Source organism: Stenella coeruleoalba, assembly GCF_951394435.1.
Source record: "Stenella coeruleoalba genome assembly, chromosome: 13".
Lineage (NCBI taxonomy): Eukaryota > Metazoa > Chordata > Mammalia > Artiodactyla > Delphinidae > Stenella > Stenella coeruleoalba.
Window position 1 is genome coordinate 40,267,433 of NC_137159.1, and position 24,683 is coordinate 40,292,115.

Consider the following 24,683-nt stretch of genomic DNA (forward strand, 5'->3'; position numbering starts at 1 on the left):
TCATCCCCAACAAGGGTCCTTCTGCCTTACATCGTCGGAGCCAATAGAACAAGACCGAACTCAGTTCAGAAGCAAAAGAGAGCTTTATTCTTTGATCAGAGAATGAATAGAGAGGTGGGAGCACACTCTCTTCCTCCCAGAAGCCGTAGGCAGGTGGTACTGCTTTACAGGGATCTCGGGAGTGGGGGAGGGGGCATTTCTTCCAAGGCCGGCACAGGTGTGCTCACTATCACAGTGCCGGGTGCAGCAGCTCTGCACACGGCCCACTGCCGCCATCTTGAATTGAGGTATAAAGCACAGCATTTCTGCGCGCAGCCCACGGAGGTGAGGTATCAGCACGGCCGGTTTTGCGCCAGGAGCTCTGGTCTCAAGTGCCGGGTACAAGGCCTCTGCATGCAGCCCCCTGTGAGCAAGTGGAACTAGACAGAGCACAAAGGAAAAAAAGGTTAGACTTTATTTTATTATCCAGATTCTATTTTTATTTCCTGGGAATTGTTAATGGGCTTTGCCAGTGACACTATCACTCAGGAAAGGGGTTTAGGAGTTTTGTGCCAGGAATGGGGGGACAGAGACCAAATACATTTCTTATTATACCCCAGTTGCTGTGTAACTGTGGGCTCCGTCAGCAACCTGGAGGACATTAGCAAGTTCGTGAATCAGCTTACACTGCTATTGTGAAGGAGAACCATTTGTTAGCTTAAGTAAAATCTGGATTAATTACAGCTGTCTGTTTGTGAAAATATTGACTAAGGAGGCCTTTAGTATACGTTTAAGAAAGGTGAAAATCTCAGAGACTCGTGAAATTCAAGCTCCTTTTTTGTTCATCAGTAGTAGTTGGGGGAGTAATAAAAACAGATGCTTTGGTTTAACTGAATGATGATATAGGGAAAAATAATTAGGGTTTCAAATGAATGATTTTGCAAAATGTAAATGTTGGTTTGTTTTCTCTGAGTTGTCTCTGAACAAATGGGCTGTGTGGTTGGGTGGACAAGCAAGACTAACAAATGCGACCAAGGGTGACTCTCCTGTGAAGTTGTTCTTTCATTTTTTCCCCCTTTTGTGTGGCTTTGGAAGAAACAGTCCTGGAAAACCTTGTGAGAACAGCTTGAGGGGAGATCTAAAAACCTTTCCTCTGTGTGCGTTAACATATTAGGGAATGGGGATTGATGGCACGTTGTGACACGTGCTTAATGCTGACCCTGACTTTCCTGAAGTTTGACTTTGTGTTTGGTTCCCTGTTCATGTTTTCAGCTTCTGAATATGTTACTGTCCAAAGTCATTTACTTAGGTTTAAAATCATGTATGTGATGTCAGTTATTTACTTAAGAAACATGCTTTGATTCAAGTGTTTATTGATACTAGCACATGCAGAAGAATCTTTGTTGAAGAAATAGTACTATCATCTTTCTTTGAAGATTTGAATGTAGAACTAATCGGGGCCCCCAGTGTGGGCCTGAGCATCTTGAGCTGGGCTGAACAATCTTCCTAGGCTGTGTTTTCAGGGACCCTCCCACAAACAAAGGGGGACTTCTTTTCCCCTTCTGTAGCTCTCTTATAGCCAAGTGGAATCTGTCACATAATTGTTTCCATAAGGAGAGGCCTCATTTTGTGTCTGAATCCTTTATGCCCTCGTATCCCTGTGCTTGCCTTTCCAGAGAGCAATGTGCAGAAAGTCATTGGCACAGCCCAAAAAACTCCCACAAAAGACAGAAGAAAATAGAGTTCCAATGCGTAGTGTGTGGATCAGAAAAGAGGCAAATAGAATAGTTACATTTAGCTGTATTATATAGATCGGGCTACTTATTAACACCATCAAGCAATATGGATGTATTTATTCTTTAATGAAAGCTGACCACCCACAGAATTTGAGAAAGACTAATATTTAGCTCAATATTTTAGGGTAAAGCTTTTTGTTTTTGTTACAGTAGTGGATAAAATCACTTAGTATTTACTCTTTTCTTAGAGGGTAATATGTATGTTTGTGTCCTCTTTACCCATGTTTAAACCTAAATACACACACACACATCACATATATATACACATGCACGCATGTGCATATACAGAAAAAGATATGTATACATATATGTTTATACAGAATAATATATATGTATACATATATGTATGTTATATGTACATATATGCATTCATATGTGTAATTTTATTTTTAAATTTTTAACTTTTTAATCATTTTTTTCAATCGAAGTATAGTTGAGTTACAATGTTGTACCAATCTATATATTTAAAATATAAAATATTACAGAATTCTCAAGACTTCCAACAAGGCCTGCAGAATGCTTATAATATGTATTGTGTTTTATGCCTGTAGAGTGATATAATACATTTTTCCTTAAAACATTAACGTTTCATATGCTAGTAATATATGTTTACTGTGGAACATTTGGGAGGTATAGGAAAGTACAAAGAAAGAAAGAAAAATCACACAAAAATTCCACAATACCACTATGTAAAGAAAACCACTGTTACTCTGTTTTTATTTTTTTCTAAGCAGGCTACTTTTTTTTTCCCCCAAATGAGTGAAGTTATTTATTTATACTCTCCCCCCAGAAGAGAGAAAGAAACTTTTTCTATAATCAAATGCATTTAAGCAGGCTACTTTTTAATTTTGATTGTCCTCAACCTATTCTCCTCTAAGATGAAGGTGGAATACCTCTGTGTGAAACAAATTGTGGCAAAATTGGTTTATTTATTTTGGCGTTTTAAGACAATGCACATTTTTTGTTGTTCAGCAGGTTTCCTTCTCTGAAGTACATGCCCGTTCTCCACCATCCATCCACCCACCATCCACCCATCCATCTCTCCCATTGGTACTTACAGAATTCAAGGATTTTCTTCAGTTTTGTTTAAGATTTTGCTCCAATAGGTCTTCTTGTCTAACCAGTCTCTTGCAGTATCCTGGGTCTTCCCAAACTCCATTTTGATAGTGCTCTAAAATGCTGCTGATATATGTTTCTCTGGTGTTCATTTTTCCCACTGTCTTCTCTCACCTTCAGTCCTTTAGCAGCTCATCTGAATGGCTTGGATTATGATGTTACTGTTCAACCCTTTTAACCTGTTACTCTGAGTTTTTCCTTTCTGAGTACTGTGTGTAGGCCATCCCTCCCATGCCTTCCTGTTAATTCAACTCTATCAAGATCTTTTCATCTTTATACCCATCCTTAATCTCCCTTTTATAATCACTTTCTCCCATCTGACCTGGGCACAGCAGTCAATCATTTCAACTACACTCTATCTCACACCTTCAGTTTGTTATCGACTTTGCCCACACCCCCGCCAAGTCCAGATCAACTCAAATACTCTCCTCCCTTTTCTTGCCAGTGCTGAGGGGAATCTCATGATTTCATTGGTTGATAAAAATTTATGATTTCCAACCTCAGATGAACTTTTAAAGTTGCTGAAAATAACTTTTTAATGGCGAGTTAATTTCTTTCCATTCCTTTCTGATATGGTTGCTCCTCTGTCTGCAGTACCACACCTGAGGATACAACCGACTCTGGACAGAAAATATTCGGAAACAAATTCCAGAAAGTTCCAGAGATCAAAACCTGAGTCTTCTGCATGCTGGCAACTGTTTACACAGCACTTACATTGTATTAGGTATTATAAGTAATCAGGAGATGATTTAAAGTCTATGGGAGGATGGGCGTAGATTATGAGTAGATATTCTACCATTTTACGTAAGGGACTCGATCATCCAAGGATTTTGGTGTCCTCAGGGGGTCCTGGAACCAAGCCCTGGAGGATACTGAGGGATGACTATTTTATCACTTCTTTAAACAACCAATTCTGTCCTTAGCCTCCTTTCTATTAGTGGGCAGCCTGCAAGGTCATGGATGACAGTCTTGGTATGGTGGAAAAATGATGGACTCTGGACTTACTAAGTTAGAATTCTGGCTCCACCATTTACCATCTGTGTGACCTTGGCCAGTTGACTTAGTCCTAAGTTTTCATTTCCTTATTTTGAAAACCTTACTTATTTCATGTGATTTGTCAAGAAAATTCAATGACATGCTGTGTTCAAAGAGCTCAGAAAACAGTAGATCCTCAGTTGTAGCTCTTACTGTTTTTATTAGGTAACAGTGCTTCCAAATTTCTTTTCCATTTAGTTTCAAGTTTATTTATATCTTTGTCTTACTCCTTCCCCACTTGTTTGGAAGAAGATACAGCAACTCCTTTCAAGACTAATTCCTGGAGACTGCAGCCTGCATCATGGACCATTTGTCCAGCTATTCTCGTTCTTTCTTGCATCTTCAATCTGGGTGGCCACACATCTTCCTCATGTGAACATCCAGTCTCTCTCAATTTTTCCTTTTCAAGGATACTTTTTGAAAATAAGTTTATTCGTAGCTCACAAGTGTACTCTTCTCGCTGTCAGTCTCCTGCTCTGTGGAATCTCCTTAACTCTTTACTGAAACTGCTTGCAAAAGTTCCCAGTGTCTCCTGATTGGCAATTTCAGTTGGGGCTGGACCTCAGTTCTTAGCCCAGCTCCAATACTCCATCCTTAGGAAGCACGAGGGGAACATCACCATTACGGTGCTTTCATTAGACTTTATTTCTACTCATACTACAGCGTTATCACATTCTATTGTTATGGGGTTCTGTCTGTCTCACTTCATGGATAATGGATGTCTTCAAGAGAGGGACTGGGCTTTATTCCTAAATGCAAACTGAGTGAGAAACACGCACACACACTCCCTTGTTGACTCCAAGGACTGTTGTCTCAGAGAGAAACTTGACTTAAAAAGATTGCCCTTGGGACTTCTGTGGTGGTCCAGTGGTTAGGACTTCAGGCTTCCCATGCACGGGAGGGTGGGTTCGATCCCATGTGCTGCATGGTGCAGCCAAAAACTAAAACAAAAATTTTTTAAAAAAGATTTGCCCTTATATACACCCTGAGGTTCCTAAATGCTGAGAATGGGCATCCTTTCAAGGTTAGTGGGTGTTACCAAAACATTTCTGACATTGCTATTAGCCAGCCAGTCAGCAAATATTTATTTATTGACAGTGCTAGGGACTGTCATGAGTAATGGGAATTGGGGTCTGAATAAGACCTAAGATAGACACCGTCTCTACCTTTTGGGGCTGGTTGAAGGTTCAAGGATTTAAATTCTGTGTATCTATCCTTCCCCATATGACATATTAAATACTTGAATTTTACAGCTTCACAATTAGAACTCTGTGGAGGAGAGAGTTACACTAGAAATTTCTATAATTTTTCACTTGGGTAGGAAATATATTTCTCTCCAAACTCATCTGAAGCCAGGGATGATTTAGTGAATTCAATTTAAATTTCAATAAGTATTTTTGACTTCCACATAAAAATTACTGCATAATATGGGAATATATATACTTATTATTTAAATACTGGATACCTGGAAACTTAGTCAAGCCCCTGCATTAAGGTTTTGTGCAGATGGCACAGGTCTAGAAAGGAGTCATAAGCACTGGGAAAACATATCCAGATTGGAACGTTTTACTTTTTTAAGGTCCTCTGTTTATAACAAATTATGGAAAAAAAATCTCTACTCTGAAAGGATGAGCTTTAAAAATAATCTTTAAAAATATATATGTATAAACAGAAGTAGTCTATCATTGCTTCAAATCTCAATATGTGATTTTTCCATTCTGAGGTTTTTATTCTGAGATTCCTGTGTATATACATGAATATATATATTTCATAACTTAGTAGCCTGCTAGCTATTGAACAAGAGATACATTTGAAATATCCTTATCAAGATCATTATGTAACTTCTGAAACACTGAGTACCTTACTTTGAAAATATTTAAGACGATGTAATGCATTGTCAGTACAAGATGATACTGCACAGTTTGTGTTGAAACAGGTGTTGTTGCTGGAGTACAAAACATTAATCATTGCTACTAGGTTTTTTAAAAAAATATAATCAGAAAGGAAATATCACTCCCAACCAGAGTGCTGGAAGAACTGAAGCCACCTATTATCTTCCAGTTGATAACTTTGAATGAATGTCAGTATTATCGGGTCTCTGTACACTTTAACAAAGCTGTGACCCTTTTATCATCTTTTCTGTGTGGCCCATACTTTTACTCTCTTTTGTCTTCTTTTTGGTTCCACTTTTTCAACAGCTTGGGAAGAGCAAAGTTTTATGAAACTTTGGCCATTGAGATCTGGGGATGGTGACTTAAGGGGACTGTCTTTTTCCCTTCTGATTTCATAACAGCTTGAACAAAGTCTGATGCCTTGTAGTTGCTCAACAGGTATTTGTTGTAGGACTGAATGGAGGGGCATGATTGCTTTTAAGTCTGTGTAATCCCCGTGGACTGAATTTATGGTGCTTTCCCATTTGAAGGGCACCTTCTCCATTCTCCTGCTTCTATTCTCAAAAGAGGAATGACCATCCCATGATTCCATAGAAACCATCTGAGGCTCTCAGAGGTGACCCTTAGGGAAGTTACGGCTGTGATGAACTTTATTTTCAGTCTTTTTAGACCAATTCCCTATCTATCTAGGCCCTCCTTCTTTCCCTGTGCTTTCTGTTCATATACTTCTTTTACTTCTTAAATCTTAAGAAGATTTTGCAGGAAAGTTTGAACTAAACTAAAGGAGTAGCTATCTAACTCAGGTAATTTCAGGTATTGGTCAGCAGATAGGGGAAGAAGGTGATTGCGGCCAACTGGGATTTCCTGCAACCTCTTGAAATCAGTTGAGTTATGCCACTGCACGCTCTACCAACAGATTAGGCAAGTCCTAAAACTGGGTAGATATTGTTTGATGCTGGACAAGGGAAATTCCACAGGGTCATGGATTGGGATTTTCCTTATTTATTAAAATTTTTTAAAAATGACAATGGCAAAGAATTTTTAAATGACTTGGATAAAAGCTCATTTTCTTTCTGACTCAGAGGCCCTACCTCCACTGCCAAACCCTCACTCAGTCACACACAGGCACATACTTCTTACATACATCTTACAGCAGCATTGTCTTCTGTCTCGCTGTTGAGCCTATCCAGATATTTGGGCAAGGGTCCAGGTTGGGAACGCACCCCCTACCCAAGTACCCACAGTTGATTGAGTCAGGATTCTCAGACCAGGGACTGTGTGTCCCTGATAGCAAATGCCAGCCATCAGGTCTATGGTGCACCTAGAAAAAGCTGGGAAATACACTCTTCACGTAACTGTCTTGTAGAAAATAATTTGCCCCAGACATTTTCAGCTTTGAAAGAATGTAGATTTACAGGGTTGATTTCTTAATCAGGGTGAACTTTTGTTAATCTTTCATGGCTAGGATATATATGGTTGTACCATGGACCCAGTGGTGATATTAGTAATAAAGACAATATTATTAATATCACTACCTCAATATAAAAAGAGTTATAGAGTTAACATTTGTAAGATGAAAAAAAAAAGAAAAATCCCAGGTTAATAGTTGCCTTCACTGCCATTAACTCACTCGTTGGTAATATTTTATGCACTCATATAGTTTATGTACCAGGACTAGTATTTGGCAAGAGTAATCAAAGACATACAAAAACAACCAGTTGCTTCTTTTTTTTTCTCTTTTTTCCTTTCTTTTTTTTGGTTTCTCTTAGCTTTTCATTTCCCCACCTTCTCCTTATGATGTAATTTTATTATTTCTTTGAAACTCTGAACTGCACTCCGGTGGGGTGCTGTGTCCTTTTAGAGCCAAAGTGCAGTATTTGAACTTTGCTATCACATAACACTTTCTGAGGCTGCTTGTCTGAAATGACTTAATTTGCACTGCAGGACCAGCACTGAACCTGCAAATACTCCAAAAAGCCACAGTGAGCCAGGGCAGCCGACCTATTACTAATTTTTTATTAAAATCCCTGAGGCACCCAACACAGGGCCCCAAAGCAGCTTTAATAATAGACAACATACAGCACATTTTTCTTGTATTGCCATGTAATCAAATCTGAGGCTGCTGTTCACTTTCTTTGTTTTACCTAGAGGACCAGCTTCCAATTTAGTTGTGGCCTACTCTAAACTGATTTTTCATTGTAATTAATGCCTACTTTGGCCTCAGCCACTTACAAAACTTTCCATTAGAGGTTTGCCGCCATCCGCTGAGTATTTTACTAAGTTACCCTCACAAACCTGCTATAGCTGCAATTTTGTTAGTCTTTCTTTTTATTATTATTTTTTTGCAAAGAATTTTTAAATTGCTTAGCTAAATAGTTAGAAAAAATTTTTTTTTCCTTCTCTCTGTACTGTACCTATTAAAATATTTCGGCAAAGGTCCAATTTGGGGAAAAATACACACACACACACACACACACACACACACACACACACACACACACACACACACACACACACACACACACACACACACACACACAATTCAGCCCCTCTAGTGCCCCCAACAACACCTCAGCCTTTAAATGGTTTCAGAAAGGCTAGTGGACCTCATTTAGATCCAGGGTCTGCTGTGGCTAATTTTCTGTCTGTGTTTTGTGCCGTCCATCTCCTCTGAAATAGTACCTGAAGTTTAAAGTTCCTCAGCAGAGCATGTTAGGAGACCTCTGCAAACATTCAGGAGGCAACCTTCCCACCACAGTAACCTTAAAAAAGATTATGGCACTGGGCCCGGGGTCAGATTGAATAGATGAAAAAGTATATGCCGTTCCTTTGCTGCTCCCTGAACCTTTCTCTGTTAACTGGGCTGACATTTTCAATGACTTTTCCTAGAGCCTTGTTTAGACTGTCTTCCTAGAAAATTCTGGATCTGTTTACCACTCATCTTCTCTCACCACCACCCTCCCCCCGTTGGCATTACTAAATCACAAAGAACAACTATCAGAAATTAGAGCCCTCTGGCTCTTTGGACAGTCCCCTTTCAACCTGAAGATGTAGTTTTTAAAAGGATCCCGTGAATTTGGTGAGGGCAACTTCGTGGGGCAATTCCTTTAAAGGCTTTGGCTAAGAATAGTCTGAAAAGAAATTATGAGATGTTTGTGCAGTTTTAACTTTTACATTTTAAATATTAGTAGTTTACCTTATGGGACTGATAAGGAAAAATCTCCTACTTTCTGGTAATGAGCAATGGATTTCCTTGTCTTAGCTGATACAGGCTACAAAAAGTCTGCTAGCCACTGGATACAGTAATCCCCTTTCTAATCTTTAGTAGTCATTTCTCCTTGGATAACATTTTGCTCTGTTGTATAATGCTGTCAGCCTTTTAAATAGCATTTACAGACACTTGTTCACATCTACAATGTGAGTTGAAATTGAAAAGTACACAGAGTCTTAATGAAACCCTCTATCTATGTTGTGGCTAACTGTCAATAACTGTGTAATGTTTTATGAAGGAGAACACATTTGCAGGTTGGGGAAGGTGAGATCCAGATCTGCTTCCCACCCCATTGTTTGTGTATTGAACAAATAAGGCCTGCTGGTCCGCATTATTTGGTGTGGCCTCATCAAATTTAAGGCAAGTCCTCCTCTTTCTCCCAGCAGGGACCCTCAGGCGTCAAAGGATAACAGAAGCACCTACATAAGGCACTTGATAGTTCAGTTTTTGTTTTTTTAACATAGACACATGGTTCCAGTGGTTATCATTTACATAAGAAGTGAGACTTAAAGAGGCTGATTTGTGCGTGAGGCTTAAGAAATCAGGTAGTGTGCTTATATTCACACCTCATGCATCTTATGTTTGCATTCATACATATAAATCATCTAAACTCATTTAAATATAAAGTGACACTGAAAGCGGAGTGGCTTTGTAATTCGTCAGGTGATACATTTTCCTTCTAAAGTGGATGCCTCTTAGGTAGGGTAGAATGTGTTGTCGGTTTTGAACACCAAAAAGCAATCTCAACCAAGATTGAGAACCAAATTTCTAAAAGTTTAGTTAAGAAAAATTCTGTCTCAGTGTTAATTTTACTCCTCTATTTTCCCCACACTCTTCCACTTGGCATACATAATCAAAATGATCTATCCTGCCTGCTTTCTGGATGTGATAACCCAGTCATACCTTTACTCATTCAGCAGTTTCCCCTCCCACCTGCCATTCGCACCCTGTCACCTCCTCTGCTTGCCCCAAAGACCCCTCCATCCCTTGTATACCAGCTGGCTCCGATTTTAAAGAACTGCGAGCAGCACATATCAGAGACTGCCTAGTGCCAGTTCTGGCAAATAAAGACAGCCCTCCTCCTCTTACCTTTAGAAACATCAGGATGATTTTATTATTCCACCCTACTTTTAAGTTAAAACATGAAGCGTGACTCTCTGGTTTTAGAGTCTCTCAAAAGAACAATTGGTGATTCCTTTTAGTAGGTTTTCCCAAAATGTGTGTGTGTGTGTGTGTGTGTAAGTGTGTAAGATGTAGGTCAGAGAAACATTCTATTTGGGTCATTGACAGATGTTAAGATTTTCTAACAAACAGAACAATTGTGCATCCTACCAGGTGCCCAACCAAAACATCCCTTACGAGCCTTCTAAGTGGAATCAGCTAGACTTAGCACAAATGCATTTTTTTTCCCAATGTGAATGGGATATTTTCTTGTCTTTCTGACGCAAGATAAGATGCTAAGCATTAGGCAGGGGTGCCTGGACCACATGATATGACTGCCGGGCTGCTCAGAGCCCTTTAACAATACTAAATACAACTGCAAGGGCTCTTTCACATTAATTGGAATGACTTGGTATCACAAAATATCTGAGCCCAGAGGGACTGCAGAGATAATCTAATGCAACACGCTCACTTTACAGATGGGGAAAATGAGACCCAGAGAAATTAATAAAATTGCCAAAGTTCCCACAAGTAGTTAGTGACTCGTGGGATATAAATGCTTGTAGAATATTCTCTCCCTCGATCTGCACAAATAATTCTGAGGCTTCCCATCAAAGCCCAAGCCTAAACCAGAGACGGATATATTGAATTTTGGAAAAGCAGTTTAAGGTATCACTTCATCTAAGTGAAAGCCCAGTATGACTTTCCAAACAACTATTCTGCTAAAGCCGCTGTTTGAAATAGACCAGCCATTTAAAAACTGCAGCTCGGTGTGGTGGAGAGCGTACCACTAGGAACCAAGGGTGTCTGTCCAGCTCTGGCTAAAGGATTTGTTGTCTGGACTTTGAAACATTAATGTGCTTTGAAATCATCTAGGAAACTATTTAAAATGCAGATCTCCAGGTCCCTGCTCCTAGGTGGGGACTCTGTAGGTCTGACAGGGTGTCAAGTAGGCTGCATTTTTATTGAACAATAAATGCTTTGCACTGTTCTCTGTTGTCTGAGTAAGACACACAAATTATTGCCTCGTGAAGCTTTGCGTCAAATGTGTGTGTGTGTGTGCACGTGTGTGCGTGTGAGAGAGAGGAGGCAGGAGAAGTAACTCATGAACACACCACGAACGAATGTTAAATTCAGAGATTGCTGAGATGAAAAGAAGATATAATAAATGCGTACACAGGTGTGTGGGGCTGCACTTGCTAGTACGGAAAGAGATGGCTTTTCAAGGGCTCCAACAGGGAGAAAGAACCTGCCGTTTGGAGAGTCGAGGGAAGCTTCCAAGTAGAGGGAACAGTTGTGCGAAAACCTGAGACAGGGACACGTTTCAGGCGAATGATAGCCAAGAAGAGAGCATGGACGAGGGGAGAGGAGCAGCCATGAGGTCTGAGGGAGGACAGGGCCATGTCCTGGGGTCTGTGGTGTGGAGTGTGAAATCTGAGTGCGGATTCCTTTCTAAAAGAACGGGCAGTGATTGAGTGGCTGTTAGGAGGGGAATGATATGATCCAGTTTATGCTGTAAAGGGATGCCCTTGAACAAGTGTCCCAGGTGTTGCTGATTCAGGGGCCCCTCAAACACACACTTTGACATTCTCAACTCACCTGTGATCTTTATCAGCGCTTTACCTTTCTGGGCTTCAGTTTTCTTGTTTATACAATTTGATTTCTGACCATCTCTACATCACAGGATTATAAAAATTAAGTGTTCCCTTGGTGATACTGTGCACAGGTAAATTAGAAAACAATAGGTTATTCATTTTGCTTTACTTTTGTCTCAAGAGCCAAGCTGGGAGACAGTTGACTAGGAGATAATTCAGAATTTGGCCACTGGGTTGAAAAAGTCATATGCTGCAGAACACCCACTTGTAACCAACTTATTTTTCTTCTTTCCAGTATTCATTGTAAGTGGATTTCCCTTTTGTGTATGTGTGTGTTTGAGACAGATGGCAACTTTACAGCATGATGTTAGAAGAAAAAGTGTTTGGAAAGGGAAGAAGGAAGGCAAACAAGAAAAGCAAGCCTTGAATAAGCAATTTTTCTTAAAAGGAATACATTCTGGGACAGTTTATTTTTGTGCTCTGCCTGGAATTTGGGGACAATGTGCTAGAATTCTCTTTCTGCCTTCAGCTGGCAAGCAGCCTAAAAAAGGTGGGGACTTGGAAGAGAGACACAGTGTTTCTATTAAAATAAGACTTTATTGAAAGCAGGACCAGTGGCTAAAGTTAGTCCTTGGCTTTTTAAAGGCACTATGGCTGGGTCTATGTGAACATTGAAGTGGAGAATGGAAACTATTATCCAACTAGGGCACTTGGGCTCAAATATCTAAGTACATATCTTCAAATCATTGCAGGCCAAGTGGTGTGCTGTTCTTGGAAGAAAATATGAGTTATTTGGATTACTTCCTTAATTTCCCACTTTATTTATGGGGTAAATATGGGCTATATTTGAACTGAGGATGAGTTTAATGTATTCTACTCTTCCAGAAATACTTCTCTGTTGTGTTTCTTCCATTCGATTTGGGGTTGTCACTGCTAATGCCGATAGGAAAAGATTTCTGTGGCCTGGGGATCATCCTGGGGTCTGGTCACATCGAGCTCTTTCCCAACATTGCAACCCTCCCCTAGGTGTGTAGGGCTTGCTTCTAAGCCAAGTTTTTGTTCTTACAGTTTCCAAAAGCAAATACTTCTCTGTCACAATCAATAGTTGTTTTTATTTTTATTTTATTTTTTTTTGTGGTACGTGGGCCTCTCACTGTTGTGGCCTCTCCCGTCGCGGAGCACAGGCTCCGGACACACAGGCTCAGCGGCCATGGCTCACGGGCCCAGCCGCTCCGCGGCATGTGGGATCTTCCCGGACCGGGGCACGAACCCGTGTCCTCTGCATCGGCAGGCGGACTCTCAACCACTGCGCCACCAGGGAAGCCCAATAGTTGTTATTTTTAAATTTTCTATTTCTGTCAACCTTAAAACTTTAGACTCATGATCAGTTCCTCATTTTCCCTATGCTTCCATTTCTGGCTGCAATTTATTGATTCTTCCTTTAACACCCTTCCCAGATAACCATAGCATTCATGAATATTTATTGGAGCTTAAGATATGTAAGTTGCTGTTTTAAGTTGATGAGGTAATCCCATTAATTCTCATGATAATTTTATTAGGTTGATACAGTTATTTCACCATTTTACAGTTGAGGAAACAGAATTTGAGATGCTCAGGCACTCATTTCAGGTTGCAGAGCTAGTAAATGGTAGAGTATGGGCTTGAACCTACAAATTAGTTACTTTAGTAGACAGATAATGATAGTGTGATTTCTGTGGGCCAGGGATTTGCTAGACACTGGGAATTCAGTAGACGGTAGCATAAAGGGTAAACTATATGAATTAAAGCATAAAACTTTACTGAGGGGCATTAAGCACTTAAAGATGTAACTTGTCATGGATGGGAAGGTTGATTACTGTAAAGATGTCTATCTTCCCAAGTTATTTTTATTAATTTAGTGCAGTTTCAAGAAGGAGATTATTTAATTAACAACATGATTGTAAAATTCATTTGAAAAAAATTGTCAAAAATGCACAGTTGGGCTTCCCTGGTGGCGCAGTGGTTGAGAGTCCGCCTGCCGATGCAGGGGACGCGGGTTCCTGCCCCAGTCTGGGAGGATCCCACATGCCGCGGAGCGGCTGGGCCCATGAGCCATGGCCGCTGAGCCTGCGCATCCGGAGCCTGTGCTCCGCAACGGGAGAGGCCACAATGGTGAGAGGCCCCAACAGTAAGAGGCCCGTGTACAGCAAAAAAAAAAAAAAAAAAAAAAAAAAAAAAAATGCACAGTTATTTTATAAGGAGAGAGTACAGATATAAGAATTCTCTCTTTGACAGTGAAACCTACTACTAAATATAAATAATCAAAATAGTGTAGCTGATAGATACATGGAGTAAAGTAGATAGCCATGAAACAGACTCAGATCCATGAGAATGTAGGATGTGATACATAGAATATCACAAATTTCTAGAGAAGGAAATAGTTGATCAATAAATGGTGTTAGGAAAATCACTTTACAATTTGGAAGTATAAAATTAGAATATTACCTCTTATACTAAAATAAATTATTAATAAAGATATTAATTTAAAAATATAAAGTCATTAAAGAATATGTAAGTAGATATTTATATCTTTAATGGAAAAGGATTTTGTATGTATAAAAACAGTCACAGGATTTAAAAATATATACATGTCAAAAACATAAAACAAAATTGGAAGACAAATGACATTGAGGTAAAATTTTTGCAATAATTATGCAAGACAAAAGGCATACTTACTGTATAAAAAGTTACTGCAAATGGATACGAAGAAATCTTAATCTTCTTTTAAAATATAAAAGTAAATATAAGTGAGCATATATGTGTGTATATATATATAGAGAGAGAATAAGTATATCAAATACATGTAACCTTACAGCCCATTAAAAATATGCAAACAAAAATAACAAAACCCCACATTTTGTATTAAGTCAGCATAATCTTAAGCAAGTTGTTATATTACTCACCATGGTCATGAATGTGGGCAAAAGGGCTTGCTCACTTAGTGATATGGGGATATAAACTGTTACAGTCTTTCCGCACAGCAGATTTTTAACATGAATAAAGAGCTTTGAAATTTTCAAACCTATGACTTGATAGTTGTCTTTTAAGATTTTATTGTAAGGAAATAATAAGAGATATTCAAAAAAACACAGACAGACATATTTGTCGCACCATTTATCAGATAAAGAAGTTTAGAAATGACATAAATGTCTAACATAAGGAAGTAGTTAAATTATGATATATACAGCACTGTTATGAAATATGTCGCTATTTAAACTCATATTTTGAAAAAATATTTTATGGTATGGGGAAATACTCATAATAATACATAAAATAAGACGCAACTGTATCTATTTCATCCTTTAAAAAAAAATCTCTGTTTTTTCACCGAATAGGCATGCTAAAATATTAAAAGCAGGAAAATGAATACTTTTTGTATGTAAAGGTGGCTAAATGGACACTCTACATCATATATGTCTGTAATTTTCAAGTTTTTTAACTTGAAAAATGTTGTTTTAAGCGGAAGAAAGCTGACCCTAACATTAGGTCAGGTCAGTTTCCTAGCCTAAAGGGGAAACTGCTCTTGGACAGTATTTTCCCTGAGCAACCGAGTCTCTCTTAAGATGTGGCAATTCCTGCTTCATCGATAGAACCTTTTTTTTTTTTTTTTTTTAATCGGGGGAAACTTGAGTTCTCAGAATACTTAAAGGAATGTTTGGCTCACATTGTCATTCAAATTGGTTTAATTTCATTGAATTTTGTTTTATCTCTCATAAAACATTTTGAAATGGTCGTATGAAAGACCCTCTATAGCCAAGCTATTGGCTGATCAATTTGATTAGCAGTTAGGAATTATAAATGGAAGATAAAACGAGTCTTTTCTTGTTATACAGCCCTGGTAATAAATGGCAAGTACATATTTTTCTGAGGCTTTTATTCTTAGAAAGAAAGCAAAAGGATATAATAGGTTTTTTAAATACATGGCACATAATTTATTCTGACAAACAGATGTATTTTGTTGTTGCTATTATCATTTGATGAAATACTTTAAAACTAGTCCAAGGTGGTCCATTTTCAAATATAATACATACAGTACATCTAGCAGTTAACAAAATTTGGATGTGTAGCATAGAATGGTCATTATTTTTACTGAAAAAAAATAAAGGCACTAATTACTTACAGACAAGATACTTAGCACAAACAGATAAGCTTCAAAATGAAAAATTCTCGGTTTATGATAATTATGTTCTCTGCTTTGTTTTCAGAGACTGATAATTTGAGGCTTTAAAATCACCAGGAAGCCATTAATTGGAATTCTTCAATAAAAAATAAATTACATAGAAGTTCATGATGAGTTGTAAAAGCGGAGAGACTGTATTATACAGTGAACGACATTGCTTCACTATTTATAGCCTCGTGCAGATATGTCTAACAGAAAACTGTAAAGAATTTGAGATGTGCAGATAGCAATTATTCACAGATCCAAACTATCTGCAGATATTTCAAATAACAGCTTTTAGCAGATCTCTGCACCAATAAAGGCAGGGCTTTAATTTGAGGCAGGGATTTGCTCAACACATTGCTTCTTGTTTTTGACATCGTCCTTGCCTTCCAAAGTCCATCTCAGATCATAGCTTCGGGAGAGACAGATCTTCACATCACGTGCACAGTACAGCCCTGCATTTAAGTGTGATACAGCCCTGTGTACATTTTGGAGATGTGCATTTTGGAGATGGTGCCTGCCACTGGAGGTCTGAGTTGCACTCTCTGTACAGGTTAGCTGAGCAGTCTCAGCTTCAGAATATTATCTTTTTAATCCATCTAAAGAAAACCAAATCACTCTAAATCCTAAACTACCATGCTCAGAGCTAGGGGTGAGGGTTAGGGAGGAGGTGGGGTTGCCAGGAAACCTCTTTGGGATGTTCCGAGAGAAAAACAAAGCCACACTGGGTAAGGGAAGCAAGCAGGTAACAGTGATAACAGGTGCTGTGTGGTGAAGGCCCGTGGGTAGCCCACATGTAGCAGTCTATGATCGGATAGAGAATGTGACTCTGATACTGAAGTCTGGATGCTTTGGGCCTCCCTCTCCTCTGATGTCAGCATGAAGACACTGACATCACTCATGCCAATTGCACTAGGAAAGAGAGGGATTTCTATGATGGTAGCAAACAAAGACCACCCTCTAGTGAAAAGAGAACAGTGGGACCTGGAGGTATAAGAAGGAAGTTGGGGTTCAGTTTCAGTTTTTTGTTAGGATACCTGCCTCAACCATTCAGTCAGTGATTCCGTAGGGTACACCACAGACTTCAGAATTGTGGAGGATTCAGGTAAAAATGACCTTAACATATTAGGAATATGATAGGAGACTGGGGAGAGTAGTCAGATGAACATGTAGGCATCTTGGTTCTGTGGAATGAACACAAATTTTATAATCTGTATTTGTCAGGATAGGCTAGGTTATGCTTCAGTGAAAAACAATCACCAAATCTCAGAGGCTTGATACAACCAAGGTTGACTTCTCCTTCTGCTATATGTTTAGTATAAGTTGCCGGGAGGCTCTGCTCATCGTAGTCACTGAGGGACCAAGGCTGATGGAAACTCCCTCTTGACCACAGACGTGAAAAGGGAAGGTGATGAATTGTGCATTGACCACTCAGAACTAACATGTCTTTGCTGCTCACACTTTATGGGTCAGAGCAAATCACATGGTCAGTCACTCCTAACTTCAGTGTGAGACAGAAATACAATCTTATCATGGATTTGGGAAGAGAACTGGAATATTTGTGAACCATCCTAACCTGTGGCTACCTTAGTTTCCTATGGCTGCTGTAACAGATTACCACAAACGTGGTGACTTAAAACAACACAAGTTTATTCTCTGACGCTTCTGGAGGTCAGAAATCTAAAATCAGTTTCACTTGGCCAAAATCAAGGTGTCGATAGGGCCATGCTCCCTCCGTAGGCTATAGGGGAGAATCTGTTTCCTTGCTTTTCCACTGTATAAAGCTGCATTTCTTGCATTTCTTGCCTGTGGTTTCTTCCCCCCTTTTCAAAACCAGCAGTAGCCTCTGATTTCAGTCCTCACACTGCTGCCTTCTCTGGAGTTCATTCTCTCTGCCTCCCTCTTGTAAGGACATTTGTGATTACATTTGGGGCCCCCCTAGAGAATCCAGAATACTCTCCCAATTTCAAGATCCTTAACTACATCTGAAAGTTCATTTTGTCATATAAGGTAACATTCAGAGGTTCCAGGGATTAGGACCTGGATATCTTTGGGGGATGTTATTCAACTCATCAGAGTGTCATAAAGTCAGAAGTCCTAGATGTGATGCCCACATCCATCACTTACTGGTTCTATAACCCTAAATAAGTATAATTCTCAGGCTCAGTTTTCTCATTTATAAAAGGAAGGTTAAAAATGCTTCATGGGAGTTGTAAGGATTAAATTACTTCTCTACGCATAAGTTCTCTACAATGATTTTTTTTTAATTTTAAGATTTTCTTTCTGTAGTCTAAAAGAATTTGTAAACCTATGTATATACATGTATTCACATTCATCTGGGTCATCTGGATGACTGCTCTTAGATGCAGTATCTGGATTTGTATTTATTTAAAATCATATAAGCACCCGTGATCACCTGTTTCTTAGCTGTTAATATTGTGCTTCTTAGACTTTATTGTGCAACAGGTAAAGCTTCTGTATTGGTAAATAATGTAGATCCCACGGGCTTAAATAAGCCCAATGATCTGCTAGAGGAACTCTGGAGTAGAGCTCAGAAATATGCAGTCTTTTCACCACCAAAGCTGATTTTCATTGGATGCTCTGTAGACCTCCCTTTGAAAAATACCATGCTGGTAGGCATGTCTGGATGTCCTTGTACCAGAATGAGAGTTCAGCTTCCTCCGTGGCTATGCTCATGTATTCAGCCCACAGCGAGCTCTATTGTATAAAGGAGAGGATTATTGAGGTTAAAAACCTATACAACACAAAGGAAACCAATGTTACCTACTTATGTGAATCAGTGTGGTCCCTCATTCATAATTGCATATGGAAAATCAAGGATCTATAAGATGTATTTTTACAAAATTAAGTGAATAACTACAAAGGAAAAAAACAGAACAACTTTTCTCAGAGGGAATATTAATAGTGCAAGGACAGAAGAGAATGTTAAATATACAAATTAATGTGTTTAGACTAATTTAAGAAGGTATTGCATCCATAATATATGAAATCAGACTGCTATGAAAAATAAGCAGTCAGAGAATAAGAAAGGGTTCTTAGAAATTAAAAGTATAATTTTTGAAGTTACAAAGGAAAAGCTAAATAATTGTCTGGGAACACCTGAATTAACGATCTGGATGAGAAATCTGCATATACCTCCTAGGACAAGAAGCAAAAAAATAAAAAAGATAAAGAGATGGAAAACATGAGAGAAAATTAAGAATAATAGAGAATAAATCCAAGAAGCTCAATACATAATTAATAGTGGGTATAGGTATAGAAGGAGAAACGGGGAAATTTTTTTTTTAATTTCTGAGCTGAAGAAAATCTTTTCATTTTGAAAGCATTTGTTTTCAAAATGAAAATATTTCATTTAGAAATTACTAAGCAGAATTAATGAGTTAAAACATGGTGAAATATATTTTTTAAATTGCAGGAGTATAGTTGTAAAAATTCTAGAATCTTCTGGGGTGACAGGGAGATGAGAAGAAACCCATAATTAAAGGGCTGAGAAGTAGATTGGCATCAGACTTGTTACTTACCATACTGATAATAGAGGACAATGGAACAATGTCTTCAGGGTTTTAAAGGTATAGAGTCAAACCAACATTCAAGCAGGACAGCAAAATACAGACTCTTCAGATAACTTTCAGACCTACTTTGGAAACCGACTCATCCATACAAACAACAAAGCAAAACAATATAGAGAGGAAAGGACAATGAGGCATAGGAGCAATGATACTTAGAAATCAGCAGTTATTGACACATATACCAACATGTGATAAGATCATAGTATGTTGGTGGTGAAGTAGTGAGTAAGAAGGTGGTGGTTTCTGAACATAAGAGGAGGAAAATAAAATCTTGCTAAGAATTTTTTGTCTTGGTGTGTGGAAGGATATTAATTGTAATAAATTCTACATATTGATAGAAAACTTTAAGTTTAAAAATGTGGCTTAAACGTTTGATGGTAACCATTAGGAATAGGGTTTATAACTTTGAAACCATTAGCATAAATAAAAAATTGGAGCAAGAAAATGTTATTTTGACAAAAGGCAAAATGGAAAAAAAACAAAGAAAATCAGAATATATGGCTCATTAAAGTATAAATGCAATGAAAGGGCTATATCTCAAAGTATCAGTAACTACATTACATTTGAATGGATTAAATTTACTTTTAAAATATTTGCTTTCTAGTTGTCTGATAATGATAATAATAACCAGCCAGATGTTATTTAAAATAAATATACCAAAACCATATAACACAGAAGGATTGAATATAAAAGGATTGAAAAATAAAACATTTCAATATTAATATGACAAAATTAAACTAAAAATAGATACATTAGATCCAACGAAGAGGACTATCATATATTAATTGAAGATACAATTTGGTGAGGATATCCAATAATCATGAATTTTGTGTATTTGAAAATATGCCTTTGAAATATATATAAAGCAAAACCTTTTGCAAACAAGGAGAAAGTGACAAGAATCTGTAAACAGAGATGAAAAGTTTAACACACCTCTCTAAAAAACAAACCAGTGGGCAAAAGTTAGGTGAAGCTCTAGGTATTTAAATAATATAATGAAAAGACTTGGTTATATATCTCTGTGTAGATGTATACTTGTTCTCATATTGGGTATAAGTGTACTGGATATAAATGATAACACCCAATAAACAGAAAATAAATGATCTTTTCAGATTCAGTGAAATGTTAAAAAAAATTGAATAATGTATTAGTCTAGAGAAAAATCTCAGTGAATTCTAAATCATAGAAATAACTAGTCCAAATTCTCTGAGTACAAAAAATAAAATTAAAAATTAACCCAAAGAAGTATAGACAAAAGTTCTCTTCACTTAGAAATTAAAAATTGGAACAAGTAAATGTTCTCATTTACTGTAGGAAAAATTGATGACGTGAGGTGGATTTTGGGAATTGTGAAAGAATGTATGAATAAGAATATTTCTATAAATTTAGATGAAATGGATGGTTTTCTAGAATTGACCCAATAAAATTGACCAAATAAAAATTAGTAAATTTTAAGAGACCTATAATGATAAAAATAACTGAACAATGTGTCAAGAATTTGGTTCTACAGAAACATGAAACTCAGAAAGTTTTAGAATGTGTTCTACCAAAAATATAAGAAAAAGATAATTTCCTATGTTTTATAAACTTTTCTAGAGCATTAAAAATCACATGGAAATGTACCCAAGTGATTTTGCCAAGTTTATAATCATGGCACACATGAATAAAACTACAGACCAATATTGCTTCTACTATAGATGTAAGTACCCTAAATAAAATGATAAAGCAAAAACTAAAAATTAAATTCAGTAGTACTTCAAAAGAATTATACATCCTTACCTGCTAGGGTTTATTCTGAGAATGCGAGGTTATACGATATTTGGAAATTATTAATGACATTTACTCTGTTAATAGATTAAAAGGGTAAAATAATATAGTAACCTAAGTAGTCTCTGGGGAGAGGTGGGGAGGATTTGATAAAATCAGTCCCTATTAAATTTGGTAGTATCTATCAAAATATATACGTGTGTACATTCTATCCCAGCAATTACTATTTAAAATTTATATCTTAGGGGAAAAAAATCCTTGCTAATGTGTACAAAGAAACATGGACAAGAATGTGCATTTCAGTACTGCTAGTAAGAACTAAGAAGTAAAACCATTCAAATGACTACCAGTGGGAGATACCAAAAGACATGGAAAGATCACCAAAGCATTTTGTTTTGTTAAAAAAAAAAAAAAGCAAATGCAGAACAGTCCATGTAGTATGATTCTTATTTATGTTAAAATAAGACAAAACCCACCTCCTAGAGAAATAGAAATAAAAACAAAAATAAACAAATGGGACCTAAGGAAACTTAAAAGCTTTTGCACAGCAAAGGAAAACATAAACAAGACCAAAAGACAACCCTCAGAATGGGAGAAAATATTTGCAGATGAAGCAAGTGACAAAGGATTAATTGCCAAAATTTACAAGCAGCTCATGCAGCTCAATATCAAAAAAACAAACAACCCAATCCAAAAATGGGCAGAAGACCTAAATAGACATTTCTCCAAAGAAGACATACAGATTGCCAACAAACACATGAAAGGATGCTCAACATCACTAATCATTAGAAAAATGCAAATCAAAACTACAATGAGGTATCACCTCACACCAGTCAGATGGCCATCATCAAAAAATCTACAAACAATAAATGTTGGAGAGGGTGTGGAGAAAAGGGAACCCTCTTGCACTGTTGGTGGAAATGTAAATTGATACAGCCACTATGGAGAACAGTATGGAGGTTCCTTAAAAAACTACAAATAGAACTACCATATGACCCAGCAATCCCACTACTGGGCATATTCCCTGAGAAAACCATAATTCAAAGAGAGTCATGTACCAAAATGTTCATTGCAGCTCTATTTACAGTAGCCAGGACATGGAAGCAACCTAAGTGTCCATCAACAGATGAATGGAAAAAGAAGATGTGGCACATATATACAATGGAATATTACTCAGCCATAAAAAGAAATGAAATTGAGTTATTTGTAGTGAGGTAGATGGACCTAGAGTCTGTCATACATAGTGAAGTAAGTCAGAAAGAGGAAAACAAATTCTGTACGCTAACACATATATATGGAATCTAAAAAAAAAAAAAAAAACGGTTCTGAGGAACCTAGGGCCAGGACAGGAATAAAGACGCAGTTGTAGAGAATGGACTTGAGGACACGGTGGGGCAAGGGTAAGCTGGGATGAAGTGAGAAAGTGGCATGGACATATATACACTACCAAATGTAAAATAGATAGCTAGTGGGAAGCAGCCGCATAGCACAGGGAGATCAGCTCGGTGCTTTGTGACCACCTAGAGGTGAGGGATAGGGAGGGTGGGAGAGAGACGTGAGAGGGAGGAGATATGAGGATATATGTATATGTATAACTGATTCTCTTTGTTATACAGCAGAAACTAACACACCATTGTAAAGCAAATATACTCCAATAAAGATTTTTTTGAAAAAAAGACAAAAATTAAGCCTATGTATATAAATAAATAGAGAAAGCCTTAAATAATACATGCCAAAATGATAATCCTGGTTACCTTTGGTGAGGGAAATGAGATTGGAGTGCGGAAGCAGGGATACTACTCTATATACATAATTTTTGCTTAATAATCGTAACTATAACTCTGTGTGCTCTTTAAAATCACCAAATTACATTCAAATATTAATTGCATAAAATAATTTTAAGAAAACACTAAAGGAAGAGGGGCTTCACTTGTAGAGCCCTTCACTGATCCTGCTGCATCAGGCAGAAATGTATTTCCTCTGTAGAAGAAGGCTGTCCATCATTCAGATCATGTGCAAATCATTCTTTCTGAACATGTAGCTGCCATTACTAGGATTCTGTGTCCAGCAGCATCCTCAGATGTATGCTTGAGTTTGTTTAGTGATTCTTTCTACCAGAAGGAGATGCTCTGTTCAGTTGCTTGATTCTTGTATCAAGTTTATTCTAAAATGATTAAACTAGCCACTGGTTGGTTTAAATAATGAACCCATGCAAACCAAAGCCACAGTCCCTGGAATTCTCAGTATTGGACTTTTTTGTTTGCCACCTTCACATACCTAGGTTTGCAGAACACACCCAGAAGCTTTTTTATAATGTTTTAAATGTAATGCCGATTTCTCCACTACTTAAATGTGACAAGTTCATATCTTTTCATAACCTAATGACAGAGCCAGTGTGATTTTTATGGAGAGAGGGTAACAATGTCAATATAAGATAAAGCTATATTGGCCGTGTCTGTGAACATGTTTTAATGTCAAGACGGACTAGGGCAGAGTTGGGGACAGTGCCACACAATAAAAATATTGGGTCTCTGCAGGCATGGAAACAGCTCATAATTCTTGTTGAATAAAAATCCACAGTAAGTCGTATGAAATCAGTTGATAAGAGGTCCCCAGCAGATGAAAAATTGTCTCCTCCCCGTCCTTAATAAGTGGCTGCAGTCCAGAGCTGAAGGTCGACGAGGCTCATTTTGATAAATGCCTTCTTACTCATTGAAAGGAAATTTGCCATAATGAAACATTGTCTTCTATTTCTTCTATCAAGTTTATATTTCTGTGTTGCCATCCAGCAAGGCAGAAGAGGGAGAACTGACAGCTCTGGCCAGGGAATTTCTTCTTGACATCCAAATTGTCTGCACTCTACTCTGTCCATTTTCACAAATTTTACCATCAGGAAACTTTAACAAAATCACACACACACACACACACACACACACACACACGCACACAAAAGCCCATCCAATCATGCGCTATAGGACACCTGCAACACTGGAATAGGGACCTCAAAGCTACCTTCAGGCTTTGAATTCTGTTTCAGATGATATTCTCTGGGAAGCAGGCTTTGAGGTGGAGATTAGCATGAAAGAGGTTGATTGGGGAATGTTCTAGGAACAAGACCTGTGAGGAGTGAGGGGAGCAGGGCTGGTCCAAAGGAGCAACGGGATTACAAAGCAATGACAACAAAGCCCTCATCTAGTGATCCCTTGGAGCACTCGGCGGTTGGGATGGTCCTGCATAGTTGTCTCCAGTTGATTCAAGGGGAAGATTCTTTAGAGCTCGC

General features: G+C 38.0%; 1 long non-coding RNA gene across 1 annotated transcript in view; it reads left to right on the top strand.

Moving 5' to 3' along the window:
* The first annotated feature begins 80 nt into the window (after positions 1–80).
* The window catches only part of LOC307196581, a 283,753-nt gene continuing 259,150 nt past the window's right edge, over positions 81–24,683 (top strand). The window contains exon 1 of the long non-coding RNA XR_013831173.1: positions 81–445. This is a non-coding gene — a long non-coding RNA (uncharacterized lncRNA). The remainder of the gene's footprint in view (positions 446–24,683) is intronic.